This window comes from Coregonus clupeaformis, unplaced genomic scaffold (assembly GCF_020615455.1).
Source record: "Coregonus clupeaformis isolate EN_2021a unplaced genomic scaffold, ASM2061545v1 scaf3406, whole genome shotgun sequence".
In the NCBI taxonomy this organism is placed as follows: domain Eukaryota; kingdom Metazoa; phylum Chordata; class Actinopteri; order Salmoniformes; family Salmonidae; genus Coregonus; species Coregonus clupeaformis.
The window spans coordinates 18,336-35,000 of NW_025536860.1; the positions used below are offsets into that span (position 1 = coordinate 18,336).

At 43.2% G+C, this 16,665-nt stretch overlaps 2 pseudogenes; both read right to left on the reverse strand.

Annotated features, from left to right (window-relative positions):
* Positions 1-436: 436 nt before the first annotated feature.
* LOC123489885 lies at positions 437-10,682 on the reverse strand (annotated as a pseudogene).
* A 691-nt stretch (positions 10,683-11,373) lies between these two features.
* LOC123489884 overlaps positions 11,374-16,665 on the reverse strand; it is a 12,426-nt pseudogene continuing 7,134 nt past the window's right edge.

Below are 16,665 nucleotides of genomic sequence, written 5' to 3' on the forward strand. Positions count from 1 at the left end.
AAAATAATTGAATTCAATCTGTCTGTCGATCTGTATGTGTATGTTTCAAAAGTTTATTCACAAGACTGTTGTGCCAATAACCATTCACATTTTAAAACCTATATAGTTATTTGACTTCATATGGAACAAACAGATGCATTTATCACTCAGTTAATGAGACTATGAGAGTTGTAGGCAAAACGACTTTAACTTTCCCAAAATTCCCAGAAATCCTGGTTGGAGGATTCTGCAATTCCTGCTTATTCCCTTCTGATTTTGGGAGCTTCCAAACAGGACTTCTGGGAAAGTTGAGTAACCATTATTCATCCATCATTGTGTAATCCACCACTTCTCTTCTCCGGTCTTTGAAAAACAGCCGGTGAATTTGTGTAGTGGGTATAATCATTTTCCTACTTGTGGTGATGGTAATATAACACGACAAGGAAGAAGGACAACATTGGATGTAACCGTCAGTCATTTTTAATGCAGATGCTGGTGAAATACAAAATCTGTTGGGTGGAACACACAGTATACAGTACAGTAGAGTGCAGGTTAAGATTAGGGTTGCAAAATTCTGGTAACTTTCCCCAATTTCACAGGTTTTCCAGAAATCCTGGTTGGAGGATTTCCAGATTCCCTGTTTATTCCCTCCTGATTCCAGGAATCCTCCAAATGAAATTTCTGGAAAACGTGGAAATGTTGGAAAAATTACCTAAAAACCCCTGTTATTTTCCTGTGTTGCTTTCATTGACAACTTAACTAATAGTATATTTCGATAGCAGCCATTTTCCATAGCAGCTGTTTTTTCCCCAATCAGGAGTTGAGGACAACAGACAGCATTCAACACGTACCCTAAAACATACATCTGCCGCAAAATGCATTATCGAGTAAATTTAAAAAACAAGCCACCAATAGACAATGTGTGTACTCTGACGTTAAGACAGCGATACACTGTAGGTAGGTATGATCTTCAGCCTCCAGTTACAGTACAACAACACACATCAAAACAATGCCTTAATAGTATTACACCAACAAAAGGCAAATGATGACTTAAAAAAGCAAGCATATAGGACTTGGTTGTGAATGAGGTGGAATGCAATGCACTTGTAAAGGTTTGTCAGTTAAGGTTAATATCCACTCGGGATAAGAGAGGAAGTTTAGTAGTGCGTTTTCATTTCAAAAGGAAACTTAACCACGAGGAAAAAAATATTGATCTTAAAACATTATTAGTAAAATGGCTTATCATCATACATGTAGAGGACTCAGCAGGCATGCAGATGGTTGACTGTACAGCACTGTGAAGACACATTCTAGGGCTATATCTCAATACTCTGAAGAGGCTTCCTCTCCACCTGATAGGGATATATCTCAATACTCTGAAGAGGCTTCCTCCACAAAACAATAAGCTATTGAGACGCACCCTGCCCTAGATGGATGGCCATGCCCTCTTGTGCCATACCAAAGACAGTGGTTTCTCAACTCTATGCTGGTAATATGTTTCTTTACAGTGTAAAATGGCACACTACTCACAGCTGATCCCAGAATATGGCAGTCCTATGCTGCTGCTGTGCTTAAAAATATGTTGGGACTCCAGGGCTGTCTCAAATGGCACCCTACTCCCTATATATAGTGCACTACTTTTGACCAGAGCCTTATGGGACAAATACCATGTCTACTCTAGCGGAGGTCCCTATGTACATTCTTCATTAGATGAAGCTGTTCATATTGCCATTTGCCCATACATACTGCAAATACCTTTGCTTAAGAATAATTCTGTGTTCTGTGTTTGACATCTACATACTACATGGAGAAAAGTAACTGAGGCAGGAATCCATGCTTGGAGGTTAGGTGTATATACAGCCAGCAGATGTCAAGGTTAGGAATAGGATAGAGTTGAGGGGCTGGGTTATTGTAACCAGAAACCATCTGCCGGCTGTATATACACCCTCTAAAGGTTATTGGTTAAAGCTGGAATCCTTAATGGTAAAACAGCCATGTCCATAACTCTTTCCAGTTACTGCAAACAACAAACATAGTTTTTTCCATCTCAGGCATCATTGCACGCGCAATAGAAGACCACAATATGTACTGCAAAACATTTTTTACCATGCTGCGCGACGCTCCTCAGCTCGGCAACAAATACAATAACAATGGTTGTGGCGCCGTTTCCCCCTACTGCGGATTCCATCTTTAAGGTATCGGTTAAAGGGCTGTGGAGACAGATTAAACTGGAACATTTCAAGTACAGTACTACTGTATACAAAGGACAACAAAAAATTAGGTATGACTCGTCCCAATGGAATCCGATTCCATTCTGGGGTTCCTGTAAGGTCCATGCAACATGCATGTTACTGTAGGTAGGATTCAGCCAGTGTAACGGAATGGACTGTATTCAACAGCAACAGTACAAAAGGGAAGGAGGACATATCCTCCGTGTGTCTACATAATATACAAAATATAGATTTCAAATCTATTCTCATTATTTTGGGGTGGGAATTGGTGGGGGGGTTCATGAACAGGAACTACATTATGTCCAATAATGTAACGTGTGTTTTTGTGGGGTGGGTTCATGATGGTGTTTGTACTCATTCTTGTTACAATAGGGGGGAGAAATAACATACAGATTGCACCTTTAACATCAGGGCTAAGGTCAATTCCATTTCAATCGCTTCAATTCAAGAAAACTACCCATGAACCTCTATGAGAAATTCATATTCAATCTTTTTCCAGAGTTAAATGAATGAAATTAGAACAGACCCTCCCACCTTTTTGTAAGACAGTGGCCACCAGACCTGGTCCTAGAGAGCAACAGCACCAGGGGTGCAGGCTTTTGCTCCAGCACTAACACACCATTATTACACAAATTAACCAAGACCTCAACGACCTGAAATCAGCTGTGTTAGTGCTGGGACAATCAAGCTGCACTCCTTCCTTCCCTCATGTCATCCAATATCATCTCCCTTTGAACCAGTATGCTCTTAGGATACAGTTGCTCCAAGCCAAGGCCAGGTGGCCACTCTTTTAAAGAGGCTGTACAGAAGTTTAGTTGCTAATTGTTTATCTACATTTTTGGCTTGAGTGTTGCCTGTATGGTTGATATAACATTATTTATTGACTCATGAAACAACACAATCCTTAGTTTTAGGCTAGAAATATATGCTTTAGCTCATAGGGGTGGGGAGGTGTGCCCCTTGCTCTCAATAAGGATTTTAAAAAATCCATTTAGATCCATCTATTCCTTTCAGGTAAAAAGCGATTCATAGATAATCGCTGTGTTTTTTGGTCCCCCTGAAGGCTGGTCCTAGATCTGAGTACCGCCTGTTGCCAGGAGTTAGTTATGGAGCACAAACAGATCTGGGACCAGGGCTAAGGGAAGGTATAGTATGAGTGTATCAGTGATCCTTGAGGGACTTGACGGCCTTGGCCAGGTTGCTGTAGAACTCCACCATGCTGGATGGGAAGAAGGAGTCGACCACGGAGCGAGGCAGGAAGCCCCCCAGATCCGTCTGGAAGAAACTGAACAGCTGTGTTTTGTTCGGCTCCCTGGGAGAGACAGAGACGTTGCATTTACACTATACTTTATGAACAATATTAGAAAGTGCTTCTTCAGCCACATAGCTATCAAGACAGGTGGTCATGTTAGATAATGAGAGAGTGAGAAGATGCACAAATCAAACCTGTTGCTGTGCACATTATAGAGTAAGACAGTGCTTCAACTGATGTTTAGCTCTCTACTGCCCTCCTGTGACGGACAATTGCCTCTACAAAAACGTCCTTGGTTCTCACAGAACTGAACACAATGTTGAGAATGTTGCAAACCTTGTAACTCAATTTATGCATAAATAAATATGAAATGTACTCTGAACATTGTACTCAGAAAATGTAATGACTCTAGGACCAATAAAATGTATTCAAAATAGCTTCTGAAGTTTCATAATTGTATGTTCGTTAATGGGAAAATGTGGTCATTTTTTCAATATCCTGAAAAGTTTGTTTTGGAGATGAGGTTTTCATCAGACAACGACAATAGGGTGAAACAGAGAAGCGTGTCTCAGAGCATGACTCACCCAGAGATGGGGACACAGATGCAGCCACAGGGGTGGTTGAAGCCCCTCACGTACCCCTGACTGGGGAGGGCAGCTGGGGGTGGCTCACGTGGGTGGCTAACGGACAGAACACAGGGAGAGAACATATGAGGATGCAATTGTGTGTACATATCATTCAATATCACATCATGTTAATTAGTACACTGATAGTGAAGGTAAAACACATATAGGTATCTCATCTTGGGCACACTGTAGCAAAACATTTTGCAACGGAATACATAACCAAGTCTTTCTTATTGGACCTAGTACATCACAGTTTGAGCATTTTCTTCCTTTTCGTGCCTACTGAACACGACCCACATTTCGACATGGATGATTAGGCCTAGGCCTCAGTCTGGGGCAGTGGATAAGATAAGTTGTCTGGCCCAGAGATTCCCACCCAGCCAGCCTCGCTCTGAGGGTTAAGGCTGATGATTAGGCTACATCATCCACACACTACCACTGCATTAGTGACAAGAGTTCCTCTTGTACTTTACTCTGATTTCAGCCTACTGCTGATAGTGTGGTGTGTCTGTGCATCCCGGTGTTTGATTTTCTTTTCTTTGTATATCATTCATTTTATTGTCTTGATTTGTTTTTGTTGTTGTTAGAATACCTATTATCCCTTTATATTTCTTAATATCTGAGCTGTTATGTGCTCTGTAAATGTCTCAATGTTCAATAAAAATAGCCTACAAAAAAAAAAAAAAAGGAAACAGTTGCTCATATAAAACCCCCAGGTCTGTGGTCTTCCAAGGAGAGAAGACTACAGAGCTACACTTCAATAGAAACGTGGAATTGAGTCAGTAGAGAAATGTAGTTAAATAATACATTGTTAGTTAGATAAATATTCAAAAATATAAGAGAGAAAAGACAGAAGGAAGTAAAAGGAGAGATTGAGGCGTTACGCACCATTGGATGTAATGGTGCCGTCGTCGTACTGCTTCACTAGAATAACATCGACAAAGTCTCTGGGGGCTATGATGCCCATGGCTGCTGAGGGAGTGACTGTTCGGCAGACAGTGATGTTCTGTGTGAGAGGGGGAGAGACTAGGCAGGTAAACACTGGGCCTCGCTCAGCAGGACACAGCGTGGTGGAAATCTTCATATAGAAATATACCAAGTAGAATGAAACAAGAACCCCTCTGATAAGCGGAATAAGGCATCGCATCAGTTCTATCCATGACATTTCTAAGTGCAACATTCCACAAGATAAACACTGGGCCTCGTTCAACAGGACACGACAAAAGTACCCCTCCGACCTGCAGAATAAGGTATCGCATCAGTTCTATCCATGATAATTTATCTACGTTTTCCTACTGATCATGTCCCTGTACTTGTGTTCGTCCCAAAGCAAATAAACATGAACGTGACTAATGGAATAGAGAACAAAGGATAGGAGTGCTGCGTTGGGGCTGTGGGTGTGACGGTCGCTGGCAGGTGCCCTTTAGGAAACAGGAATCAAAACCATGAACAAACTGGATGACACACTTTGGTTGCTTGGGTAACTTATTTAACCTTCACGTAACCAGGAAGTCCGATAGAGGTCAGGTAAAACTCACTTCCAAAAACCCCTGAGCATTATCAACAAAGTTGGGGCAGTACAGGAGTAGACAGAACTATACAGCAAGAATGGATGACAAAGCGGCTATTCAGTTGTGATTTGTTTGTGAGTGAGTGAGGAATGATAACTAAGAATCAATCGAGAAACAAATGAATCAAATGATCAGTGACAACTCTCTAAAGCAAACTCAGAACATAGATGCTGATGGGGAAAACACAACTGAATTGTGACTGACTGTGAGTATACAGTGCCTTGAAAAAGTATTCATCCCTCGTGGCGTTTTTCCAATTTTGTTGCATTACAACCTGTAATTTAAATGGATTTTTATTTGGATTTCATGTAATGGACATCCACAAAATACTCCAAATTGGTGAAGTGAAATGAAAAAAATAACTTATGTATTCACCCCCTTTGCTAGGAAGGTCCTAAATAAGATCTGGTGCAACCAATTACCTTCAGAAGTCACATAATTAGTTAAATAAAGTCCACCTGTGTGCAATCTAAGTGTCACATGATCTGTCACATGATCTCAGTATATATACACCTGAAAGGCCCCAGAGTCTACAACACCACTAAGCAAGGGACACCACTAAGCAAGGGGCACCACCACCAAGCAAGCGGCACCATGAAGACCAAGGAGCTCTCCAAACAGGTCAGGGACAAGGTTGTGGAGAAGTACAGATCAGGTTTGGGTTATAAAAAATATCAGAAACGTTCAACATCCCACGGAGCACCATTAAATCCATTATTTAAAAAATGGAAATAATATGGCACCACAACAAACCTGCCAAGAGAGGGCCGCCCACCAAAACTCACGGACCAGGCAAGGAGGGCATTAATCAGAGAGGCAGCAAAGAGACCAAAGATAACCCTGAAGGAGCTGCAAAGCTCCACAGCGGAGATTGGAGTATCTGTCCATAGGACCACTTTAAGCCGTACACTCCACAGAGCTGGGCTTTACAGAAAAGTGGCCAGAAAAAAGCCATTGCTTAAAGAAAAAAATAAGCAAACACGTTTGGTGTTCGCCAAAAGGCATGTGGGAGACTCCCCAAACATATGGAAGAAGGTACTCTGGTCAGATGAGACTAAAATTGAGCTTTTTGGCCATCAAGGAAAACGCTGTGTCTGGCGCAAACCCAACACCTCTCATCACTCCGAGAACACCATCCTGCTGTGGGGATGTTTTTCATCGGCAGGGACTGGGAAACTGGTCAGAATTAAAGGAATGATGGATGGCGCTAAATACAGGGAAGTTCTTGAGGGAAACCTGTTTCAGTCTTCCAGAGATTTGAGACTGGGACAGAGGTTCACCTTTCATCAGGACAGCTAAAGCAACACTCGAGTGGTTTAAGAAGAAACATTTAAATATCTTGGAATGGCCTAGTCAAAGCCCAGACCTCAATCCAATTGAGAATATGTGGTATGACTTAAAGATTGCTGTACACCAGCGGAACCCATCCAACTTAAAGGAGCTGGAGCAGTTTTGCCTTGAAGAATGGGCAAAAATCCCAGTGGCTAGATGTGCCAAGCTTATAGAGATATACCCCAAGAGACTTGCAGCTGTAATTGCTGCAAAAGGTGGCTCTACAAAGTATTGACTTTGGGGGGGTGAATAGTTATGCACGCTCAAGTTCTGTTTTTTTGTCTTATTTCTTGTTTCACAAAAAAAAAAAAAAAAAAAAAGATTGCATCTTTCAAAGTGGTAGGCATGTTGTGTAAATCAAATGATACAACCCCCCAAAAATCAATTTTAATTGCAGGTTGTAAGGCAACAAAATAGGAAAAATGCCAAGGGGGGGTGAATACTTTCACAAGCCCTGTGTTTGGTCCATTGGTTTGAAACTTAGCCTACCTCGGTGACTTGCTCTCACGAGCTCAAACTTCTTGACATTGTTGTCCCATTTCACCCGCAGTCCGTTGGGCACTGGCTTCAGACACTCCCATACCTTCTCTGGACTTCCCTTCACCACCGACTCCCCCTTATACCTGTCAGACACAATACATGTAGAGATAGACAGAACACCACTAACTCTAACTCTTCGGAAAGTATTCAGACCTCTTCACTTTTTCTTCATTCTGTTACAGCCTTATTCTAAAATGGATTAAATAAAAAAAATGTCCTCATCAATCTACACACAATACCCCATAATGACAAAGCAAAAACAGGCTTTTAGATTTTTTTGCAAATGTATTAAAAATAAAAAACAGAAATACCTTATTTACATAAGTATTCAGACCATTTGCTATGAGACTCAAAATTGAGCTCAGGTGCATCCCGTTTCCATTGATCATCCTTGAGATGTTCTACAACTTGATTGGAGTCCACCTGTGGTACATTAAATTGATTGGACATGATTTGGAAAGGCACACACCTGTCTGTATAAGTTGACAGTTCATGTCAGAGCAAAAACCAAGCCATGAGGTCAAAGGAATTGTTCTTAGAGTGAGAGGCACAGATCTGGGGAAGGGTACCAAAACATTTCTGCAGCATTGAAGGTCCCCAAGAACACAGTGGCCCCCATCATTCTTAAATGGATGAAGTTTGGAACCACCAAGACTCTTCCTAGAGCTGGCTGCCCAGCCAAACTGAGCAATCGGGGGGAAGGGCCTTGGTCAGGGGAGGTGACCAAGAACCCATGGCCACTCTGATAGAGCTCCAGAGTTCTTCTGTGAAGATGGGAGAACCTTCCAGAAGGACAACCATCTCTGCAGCACCACCAATCAGGCCTTTATGGTAGAGTGGCCAGACTTAAGCCACTCCTCAGTAAAAAGGCACATGAAAGCCCACTTGGACTTTGCAAAAAGGCACTTAAAGGACTCTCAGACCATGAGAAACAAGATTCTCTGGTCTGATGAAACCAAGATTGAACTCATTGGCCTGAATGCCAAGCGTCACATCTGGAGGAAACCAGGCACAGCTCATCACCTGGCCAATATCATCCCTATGGTGAAGCATGGTGGTGGCAGCATCATGCTGTGGGGATCTTTTTCAGCGGCAGGGACTAGTAGACTAGTCAGGATCGAGGAAAAGATTAACGGAGCAAAGTATAGAGAGATCCTTGATGAAAACCTGGTCCAGAGCACTCAGGACCTCAGACTGGGGCGAAGGTTCACCTTCCAACAGGACAATGACCCTAAGCACACATCTAAGACAATGCAGGAGTGGCTTCGAGACAAGTCTCTGATGTCCTTGAGTAGCCCAGCCAGAGCCCAGACTTGAACCCGATCTAACATCTCTGGAGAGACCTGAAAATAGCTGTGCAGCGACGCTCCCCATCCAACCTGACAGAGCTTGAGAGGATCTGCAGAGAAGAATGGGAGAAACTCCCCAAATACAGGTGTGCCAAGCTTGTAGCATCATACCAAAGAAGACTTGAGGCTGTAATCGCTGCCAAAGGTGCTTCAACAAAGTACTGAGTAAAGGGTCTGAATACTTATGTAAATGTGATATTTTTATTTATTTTGAATACATTTGCAATAATTTATAAAATCATGTTTTTGCTTTGTCATTATTGGGTATTGTGTGTAGATTGATGGATATTTTTTAATCCATTTTAGAATAAGGCTGTAACGTAACAAAATGTGGAAAAAGTGAAGGGGTCTAAATACTTTCTGAATGCACTGTACCTGTCAGACACAACACATGTAGAGACAGACAGAACACCACTAACCCTAATACCTGTCAAACATAACACATGTAGAGATAGGTCTACTTGGGGGGTGGTTTCCGGTTTCCCAGAGACCGATTAAGCCCAGTCCTCAACTAAAAAGTACTGTCAATGGAGATTCTCCATTAAGAATGCTTTTTAGTCCAGGACTAGGCTAAATCTGTGTCTGGGAAGCCAGCCCTGGGTGTTATAGCACCAATCCTGGGGTGTATCTTAATTAACTCCATCTCCATGTTCTCGCCTTCATCTGCACTGAACTGAAAACAGGAATGGTAAAAGCAAGCTGGTGGATATTTGTTTCTCCGTTTTTTCACATCAATGCAGCTGAAGGAAACAGGTTGAGGAGAGGGAAAGTAGGCCTCATTAGACTATTATGATACACAGCTGAAGATGAACTTAGTAACAATTGATCAGTCCAACAGTTTATCAATAACTGATGCTGTCAGTTCTGTTGGAGAAAGCCTTGACAGGAACTAGGTACCCTGTTAAGCAGTAACATTAAAGACTCTCCGGAGATAAGATTATGAAAACTTGCTTCCAATCCTATACAAAAATGTAGAAATGAATGATTTAGCCTTGCTAAGGAGAATAACTTATACTTACACATTTCCAGGGAACTCAGTCGAAGGCCGCCAGGACACGATGACGTCATTCTAAAAATGGACAGACGCATCCATTTGTCATAAACAAAACATTGGTTGCTGTTGTCACCCACTGCATTTACCTAGCTATGTTATTTACAATGACACAGCAAAATGGAGCTGTTAACACGGTGCACGGAAAGGCACGTCACCTGTGATGATCAAATATTAATATTGCTACCTAGAACATTACGCACCGATTTCTTGCAGACTTTCCACCCAGACTCGTCCTTTGTGTAACTCAAAAGACAATCCCCAACTGCATTCGCTCTGTGCTGGTAATCCATGCTTGTTGAGTCCGCCAGGCAGATGTGAAGATGGAGGTCTTGCAACCTGTTCAACTAGCTAGCCAGCTGTCAGGCTAACCGACTAGTTCCCTAGCTAACATTAGCCGTGATTCCAAATGGATGGATGTAGACTGACACACAAGATAACTAGTTAGCGTAGATTATGAAGCGTAGAATATGCGATATGAATATGAGACAGTTACGTTTAGTAACAGATAGCCACACACGCCAATATAAGACCATTTACAGTAACGTTAGCTAGCTAACGTTAGCTAATGAAAAGATTGAATGAAATACTTGCATTATCGTTAGCCGCGAGGTTCCTGAAGTCAGTAAAATAGCCACATCTGGCAACCATCAACAGATCTGCTTAAAAATAAATATTGATTGTCATAAACATCTAATACGAATGTGTAGTAAATATGCAGCTTATTTAGCCAGCAGGCTAGCTGGCCGTTTTCCCATCAACTGATGAAAAAATTAATGTGAAAAAGTATGTTTTCTGATTGGTTGGAAGCTTGGAACTGTGTTGAAGTGAATGCTGGGAATTGTAGTTTGAAATGGATAGTTAGGGTGAGATGGAAGGGTGAGAACAATTGATACTTTCAATGTTCTTATTGCAACGACAATCAGTTATCGAAACACATCTGTTCATCTGTCAAGTATTTTTTTCTCCACCAACAGTGCAGACTCAGGCCACTTTTGGTCTGGAAGTTATCATCGACATGGTATTCCTTTTCTAAATGTACTTTATACATATCCTAAGGTGTTATACATGTTGCACATCATACTTTACCACAGTATCATCGTTTTATTGAGTTGAAGGCCATGTTTGCTTGGTACAATGTAATGTACACACAATAGCCAATATAACAACACCTGTTTGTGATAACCCTAAAACAAACATCAAGTGCCATACCAATAACCTTAGTGTAGAACAAAACGATCTGATGCTTAGGTACACTATTATGGACCATTGACCATTATATTTATTTTATTGAGAGCAAATACAGTATCCATGACAATGTGAGCATATAATATATTATGCATGTTATGCACATAGAGCTTTTTGTTAACACACACAAACAAAGTATAGCATTAGCCATGAATGGGCTATTCACTTTTCTGTGGTTTACAATACGACTTAATGTAACCCATTGCAAAATAATTAACTCTACAGGTCGTTATTGTAAAATATAATTAGCTTTCAATAACTTACATGGATTAATAAAGGTTAAATAAACATAGATAGATTCACAATACCAATACACAAACTACACATTGGAGAAGACCAGTTCTTTAGACCCAGACACGTTGGTGTCTATACTGGCTTTGGACTTCTTCTTAGCCAGCTTGCCTTGCCTGGCCTCAGACTTGAGGTACTTCTCCTTGTTGTGAATGACCTGGATGTACTGGTCTGTGCTGCTGTTTTGCTGGTCGCTACTGGAGGCCAGAGAGGCCGAGTCCGACTCAGTCAGGGAAGGCTCCATCTTCGACCTGGACGTCTTGGGCTTGACCTGGAGCTCCAGGCGTCTTCCAGGGCCCTGGGGGGAAGAGTGTGCGAGTCTGCCCGGGGAGTGGGAGTGTCTGGCCGGGGACTGTGTGTGCCTGACTGGTGGTGGAAGCTCGGCTCCTCTGATGCTGGTCTGGGAGAGGGAGTGCAAGCGCGTCTCCATATCCTCCCAGTCCCCTTCTTGGGCTTCACCGCCGTAGCGCCCCCTAGCGGTGTGGCTGTCTTTCGGTGCCATAGACAACTTGCTCTCCAGGCGCTCTCCGATGTAGAAGCGCGCCGGCTGGTGGAGGTCGGAGAGCGAGCGGGGCCGGTGCGTCTGCCCGAACAACCCCCTCCTAGACTCCCTCTTCCCCCCTCCCTCTTCCTCATCCTCTTCCTCACTCAGGTGCGACTGCGGCGGATTCGACCTATGCGGGTGCCCATGCAGATGCGGAGCCCTTGGAGTATACCGCTTGATATTCCGCGGGATCAGCTCCACGATCTCACCCACCGGGTCCTCCGCTCGGAAGTGGCGAGGGACGCGCGTGGCGGATCGAAGCAGCTTTTTCCTAGCTTCGTGCTCGTTGACGATGACGTAGCGCGTGGTGTGGGGGCGACGGCCCACGTAGCTCTGGGCGGTCACTATCCCAGCTGCCTCTGTGGGGTGCATGGGCCTGATGGTCTTCCTGAAGAGGGGTCGGAGTGGATGTTCTCTGAGGAGTAGCGTGTCGGGGGGTTGTAGGCCACATGGTGGTAGGACTTGGACCTGCAGGTACCGCTAGGGCCTCCCAGGTAGGCAGGGTGTCTGTGGTGACAGAGGGAAATACAGATGGTAAACTATGTGGTCGTAATAAGAGACCACTTCAACTTGCATCATTACGGTAACAAATACTACTGATGCTGTGTATCGTTGATTCCTTTAGTAGTGACAATACTCCAGGCCATAGTATGCCAAAAGGGACTTTAGTAGGATTTAAATACCCACTGCTTATTAGCTACTGTTGTAGAAAACTACACTTTTCCTTTCATGACCACTAATCTGACTTGATGAGTGAAAGCATTGAGGTGGAATCACACTAAATTTCTTAGGGGCGAATCCTGACTTCTAATTTTCACTTAGTCATGCATTGATGTTAATGGGAGACTAAGTTTAAACTTTGGACTAGGTGCTGGAATCCCCCTTCAGAGGTTTATTTAGGACTAACAACATGGACGCCAACCCTTAATCCTCCTGTAGACACACCTGTAGAGGACTGTATTAAAGCCCATGACTGACCAGACAGAATAACACAATATATGTGTGTGTGTGTGACACACCTGTTAGGAATGTGCTCCGGCCTTTGCTTGTGCAGTATGGACACTGTTGGACTTCTAGACGCCCCAGCAGCAGCCGTCGCCCTAGCGATCTCGGCCCTCGATGCCGACTGGGTGATGGTGCGGATGCCGTTGCCGTGTCGATCAGGCGACTGGAAGTTTGTGACGCTGCCGTTGCGTCGGGGCGACGGCGTGCGAATGGACGACTCGCGGCTGGTGATGTCACTGTCCTGCTGGTCAGGCTTCCTGTCCCCGCCAGGGACCTCCGTGGCCTGTAGCCTCGCTGTGGGTGGGGGTCAAAGGTCAGCTGTTACAGGTCAGGGATTATAGCATAAGTGTTCAAAAGTTCAAAACTTTATTGGTCAAAGGTTAATAGTCAAGTGAGGTGAAGGGTAGATGTACAGTTGAAGTCGGAAGTTTACATACACCTTAGCCAAATACGTTTAAACTCAGTTTTTCACAATTCCTGACATTTAATCCTAGTAGAAATTCCCTGTCTTAGGTCAGTTAGGATCACCACTTTCTTTTTGTCATTTAGCAGACGCTCTTATCCAGAGCGACTTACAGGAGCAATTAGGGTTAGTGCCTTGCTCAAGGGCACATCAACTGATTTTTCACCTAGACGGCTCGGGGATTAGAACCAGCGACCTTTCGGTTACTGGCACAACGCTCTTACCCACTAAGCTACCAGCCACTTTATTTCAAGAATGTGAAATGTCAGAATAATAGTAGAGAGAATGATTTATTTCAGCTTGTATTTGTTTCATCACATTCCCAGTGGGTCAGAAGTTTAAAAACACTCAATTAGTATTTGGTAGCATTGCCTTTAAATTGTTTAACTTGGGTCAAACGTTTCAGATAGCCTTCCACAAGCTTCCCACAATAAGTTGGGTGAATTTTGGCCCATTCCTCCTGACAGAGCTGGTGTAACTGAGTCAGGTTTGTAGGCCTCCTTGCTCGCACACACTTTTTCAGTTCTGCCCACAGATTTTATATAGGATTGAGGTCAGGGCTTTGTGATGGCCACTCCAATACCTTGACATTGTTGTCCTTAAGCCATTTTGCCACAACTTTGGAAGTATGCTTGGGGTCATTGTCCATTTGGAAGACCCATTTGCGACCAAGCTTTAACTTCCTGACTGATGTCTTGAGATGTTGCTTCAATATATCCACATACTTTTCCTTCGTCATGATGCCATCTATTTTGTGAAGTGCACCAGTCCCTCCTGCAGCAAAGCACCCCCACAGCATGATGCTGCCACCCCTGTTCTTCACAGTTGGGATGGTGTTCTTCGGCTTGCAAGCAGCCCCCTTTTTCCTCCAAACATAAAGATGGTCATTATGGCCAAACAGTTCTATTTTTGTTTCATCAGACCAGAGGACATTTCTCAAAAAAGTATGATCTTTGTCCCCATGTGCAGTTGCAAACCGTAGTCTGGCTTTATTATGGCGGTTGTGGAGCAGTGGCTTCTTCCTTGCTGAGCGGCCTTTCAGGTTATGTCGATATAGGACTCGTTTTACTGTGGATATAGATACTTTTGTACCTGTTTCCTCCAGCATCTTCACAAGGTCCTTTGCTTTTGTTCTGGGATTGATTTGCACTTTTCGCACCAAAGTACGTTCATCTCTAGGAGATAGAACGCGTCTCCTTCCTGAGCGGTATGATGGCTGCGTGGTCCCATGGTGTTTATACTTACGTACTATTGTTTGTACAGATGAACGTGGTACCTTCAGGCGTTTGGAAATTGCTCCCAAGGATGAACCAGACTTGTGGAGGTCTACAAAAACATTTCTGAGGTCTTGGCTGATTTCTTTTGATTTTCCCATGATGTCATGCAAAGAGGCACTGAGTTTGAAGGTAGGCCTTGAAATACATCTACAGGTACAGAAGCTTTTAAAGCCATCATTTTCTGGAATTTTCCAAGCTGTTTAAAGGCACAGTCAACTTAGTGTATGTAAACTTCTGACTCACTGGAATTGTGATACAGTGAATTATAAGTGAAATAATCTGTCTGTAAACAATTGTTGGAAAAATGACTTGTGTCATGCACAAAGTAGATATCCTAACCGACTTGCCAAAACTTTAGTTTGTTAACAAGAAATTTGTGGAGTCGTTGAAAAATGAGTTTTAATGACTCCAACCTAAGTGTATGTAAACTTCCGACTTCAACTGTAGATATAGAAAACATAGAACCAACCAACTACAAAGTCAAATGATGAGGTTTACCTGAAGCCAGCTGGAATACCTTCTTCTTGTCTTCTGTTTCTCTCTCCTGACAAAGACATTTCTGTTCAGCACACAGTCATGAGACTAAGCATGCATCCCAAATGGCACCATATTCCCTATGTAGTCCACTACTTTTAACCAGAGACAAAAGTAGTAAACTGTATTGGGAATAGGGTGCCATTTGGAACGCACTCTAAGTTTCTTTAATGTATAATAGTGACTGAATCCGAGAACTTTAACAATAGCGTCTAGAACTCACAGTCTGAAGCTGCATCCTCAGCTGGTTGTTGGTGAATTTGAGGGATCTGGCGATGGCCTGAAGGTAGTATATCAACATGCTGAAAGACACAGAGAGAGTTACCCCAAGAGGACTGACACAATGTCTGATCAACATGCTGAAAGGCACAGGTAGAGTTACCTAAGAGTGACACAACTTGACCAATCCGAATGCATCAAGCAAGTCAGGCTACAGACATAATGTGTGTGTGTGAGTCTGTGTGTGTAAGTCTGTGTGTGTCTGTGTGTGTGAGTCTGTGTGTGTGAGTCTGTGTGTGTGAGTCTGTGTGTGTGAGTCTGTGTGTGTGAGTCTGTGTGTCTGAGTCTGTGGGTGTGTGTGAGAGAGTCTGCATTCCTGTGTGTGAGTCTGCATGTGTGTGTGTGTGTACTCACAACAGCAGCAGCAGAGCGGGCAGCGCTACGACAGGGCTGGTGACATAACTCATCACTTTACTGAACCACAGCGGGAAGTCATTGGCTATCGTCTCCGAGATTATGTCATAAATCTTCTCCTGACCGCTGCAGGGAAGCACACACACACACACACACACACACACACACTAAATCGGACCATTGTATTACAGGAAAGGATGAAGCATAGTGGCACAGCAGAATTAAAGCTATACAGGCTTTTCTTCTTGGCCATTATACTGCTTTCAGCTATTCAGCTGATGATGATGTGTGATGGTAATAAAATAATCATGGATTTATGTTTTATAGCCATTTTCAAGGTGCTCAATAGGAGTTAGCTCGTCCACACACACACTCACTCACTTGGGCTACAAAACACACACACACACACACACACACACACACACACACACACACACACACACACACACACACACACACACACACACACACACACACACACACACACAGTGTACTGCAACCCTATTAAAAGTGTGGCTTACATTACCTTAATTTACAAGGCCTAACTTTAAAATGGGCACCACGTTTTAAAAGAGCTTCACAGGAACAATTGTTTACCTAAATGGCCCGCAGTGTTGGGAAGGTCTGTATCTCACAATGGCAAAGATGGTGGGCAGCATACATAGAAACAGCATGAACAACAGCATAGCCAGGTAGAAATTATTTGATCTGGAAACAAATGAGAGAAGTAAAATACAGA